The sequence below is a fragment of the Bison bison genome, unplaced genomic scaffold, assembly GCF_000754665.1.
Source record: "Bison bison bison isolate TAMUID 2011002044 unplaced genomic scaffold, Bison_UMD1.0 scf7180017864486, whole genome shotgun sequence".
NCBI lineage: Eukaryota > Metazoa > Chordata > Mammalia > Artiodactyla > Bovidae > Bison > Bison bison.
The window spans coordinates 4,489,919-4,493,215 of record NW_011495046.1 but is presented as its reverse complement, the minus strand read 5'-3'; positions in this window follow the sequence as shown (position 1 = coordinate 4,493,215).

Sequence of the window (3,297 nt, the reverse complement as noted above, 5' to 3'; positions counted from 1 at the left end):
GGGAGAAATCAAAAGCTTTACAGACAAGCAAAAGCTGAGAGAATTCTGCACCACCAAACCAGCTCTCCAACAAATACTAAAGGATATTCTCAGCTTTGTTTTAAATTAAAAAGCCAGAAAAGAATTGAAGGCAGATTCTGTCATCTTCACAGGGCAGAGTCCTTAGCTCAGAGCCAGGCACATAGGAGTCAATAAATTTAACTCTTATTCACATCGATTACCAAAACTCTTATCTCTTAATTTTCCTCTTTGTTTATGTATTTAATTTCAAGTACTTATTTTCCTTCTTTCCTTTTTTTTTCTCTTATAGAATGCTTTGTTTGCTCTTATCTGCTGCAGTACTTTGGAAGAAAGGAAAACTCTGCTTTTAATTCTAATTCAATGAAATCCTACAGTGTTTCAAAGACAGCTTTAAACCTTTAAGTAATTATCAAAGTCAATATCAGAACAATACTTTTCAATTCTCTTTTATGTTATTTTAAATTCACCTCAGTTTTAGTTGTTTTTCTTCCCATTTTCCTGTCTTTGTCAATTTACCTTGGATTGAATGCCAGTCCCCAACCCTCATTTCAATAATGACACTTTCTTTCAAGGAAGGATATGTTTTCCTTTGATCAGGGGTCTACCCTGTGTCTCTATTTTTTAAACTCAAATTTTCCAATTACAAATGTAACCCATGTTTGTAAAAAAAAAAAAAAGAGAGAGAGAGAGTGAGATCGAGAGTGAAAATCTGTCCCTCCCACCCATTCCTAACTCAAGTTTTGTTCCCCAGGGACCATTTTTAACAGCTGGATATCTGTCCTTCCAGAATGTTTGCAGTGTACCCCAAACTGCATATAAGCACGTACCAGAGGTTTGTTTTTAGTGTTTAAGTTTGAAAAAAGGGGGATTGTACTGCATGTGCTATTCTGCTCAAATTTTTTTTTAACCTAAAAAATCATGAACATCTTTCTATGTTACTAATGTTATGGACCGAATTGTGTCCCCCAAATTTTATATGCTGAAGTTCTAGTTTCCAGCACCTAAGAATGTGACTGTGTTGGGAGATAGGCTGTTTTTATTTGTTTGTTTGTTTTTATTTTTGGTTGTGCCGAGTCTTTGTTGTTGTGCTTGGCTTTTCTCTAGTTGCGGCGAGTGGGGGCTTCTCTTCCCTATGGTGCACGGGCTTCTCATTGCGATGGCTTTTCTGGCTGTGGGGCCCAGGCTCTAGTCTCATGGGCTTCAGAAGTTGCAGCATATGGACTCAGTCGTTGCAGCTCGCAGGTCCTAAAGAGCAGGCTCAGTAGTTGTGGCACATGGACTTAGTCGCCCCGTAGCATGTGGAATCTTCCTAGACCAGGGATTGAACCCTTATTTCTTGCATTGGGAGGCAAATTCTTATCCACTGTACCACCAGGAAAGTCCAGGAAATAGAGTTTAAAGACAAAGGTAAGTGTGAATAAGGTTGTTAGTGTGGTCTCTACTCCAATATGACTGATGTCCTTATAAGAAGAGAAAATTTGGACACAGATGGTACAGAGGAAAGACCACATGAAGGCACATGAAAAGACATCCATTTACAAGCCAAGGAGAGAAGCCTTGTTGACACGCTGTCTCAGGTGTCTAGCCTCCAGAACTGCAAGAAAATAAATCTCTATTCTTTAAGCCTCCCACCTAATATGTTACTTTTTTAAGGCAGCCCTAGCAAACCAATATAGTAAATATGCACCTACTTTGTTCTTTTTAACAGTAATATGGCATTCTTTGTCATAAATAGTATGTAATATTTGTCAGAATATATTTAACCACTTCACTGTTGCTGCAAATTTGTTTATATTATAAACAATGCTTATAGTAAATATCCTTATACCTATATCCTCTATACTTGTATCACTAAGTTCAGTTCAGTTCAGTTCAGTCGCTCAGTCATGTCCGACTCTTTGCGAACCCATGAATTGCAGCACGCCCGGCCTCCCTGTCCATCACCAACTCCCAGAGTTCACTCAAACTCATGTCCATCGAGTCAGTGATGCCATCCAGCCATCTCATCCTCTATCATCCCCTTCTCCTCCTGCCCCCAATCCCTCCCAGCATCAGGGTCTTTTCAAATGAGTCAGTTCTTCCCATCAGGTGGCCAAAGTATTGGCGTTTCAGCTACAACATCAGTCCTTCCAATGAATATTCAGAACTGATTTCCTTTAGAATGGACTGGTTGGATCTCCTGGCAGTCCAAGGGACTCTCAAGAGTCTTCTCAAACACCACAGGTCAAAAGCATCAATTCTTTGGTGCTCAGCTTTCTTCACAGTCCAACTCTCACATCCATACATGACTACTGGAAAAACCATAGCCTTGACTAGACAGACCTTTGTATCACTAGTTATTAATAAATTCTTAAAGATGGGATTACTATGTCAAATGGTATGTATATTTAAAAGTAAAATTTATCAGATAAAGACAAATATGATATCACTTAATGTGGAATCTAAAAAAAATTATACAAATGAACTTGTTTACAAAATAGAAGTAGACTCACAGACATTGAAAACACACTTATGGTTACCAAAGAGGAAAGGAAAGTGAAAGTGAAAGTGTAGTCGCTCAGTCATGTCCAACTCTTTGAGACCACATGGACTGTAGCCTACCAGGCTCCTCCCTCCATGGGATTCTCCAGGCAAGAGTACTGGAGTGGGTAAATTAGGAGTTTGGGGTTAGCAGATACAAACTACTCTATATTAAATAGATAGCCAACAACGACCTATTGTATAGCACAGGGAACTATACTCAATATCTTGTAATAACCTATAATGGAAAAAAATCTAGAAAAATAATCTAACCTACACATATATGTATAACTGAATCACTTTGTTGTATACATGAAACTAATACAACATTGTAAAACATCTGTACTTCAGTAACTCAGCAGTGGCCACAGGACTGGAAAAGGTCAGTTTTTATTCCAATCCCAAAGAAAGGCAATGCCAAAGAATGCTCAAACTACCACACAATTGCACTCATCTCACATGCTAGTAAAGTAATGCTCAAAATTCTCCAAGCCAGGCTTCAGCAATATATGAACTGTGAACTTCCAGTTGTTCAAACTGGTTTTAGAAAAGGCACAGGAACCAGAGACCAAATTGCCAACATCCGCTGGATCATGGAAAAAGCAAGAGAGTTCCAGAAAAACATTTATTTCTGCTTTATTGACTATGCCAAAGCCTTTGCCTGTGTGGATCACAATAAACTGTGGAAAATTCTGAAAGGGATGGGAATACCAGACCACCTGACCTGCCTCTTGAGAAATCTGTATGCAGGTCAGG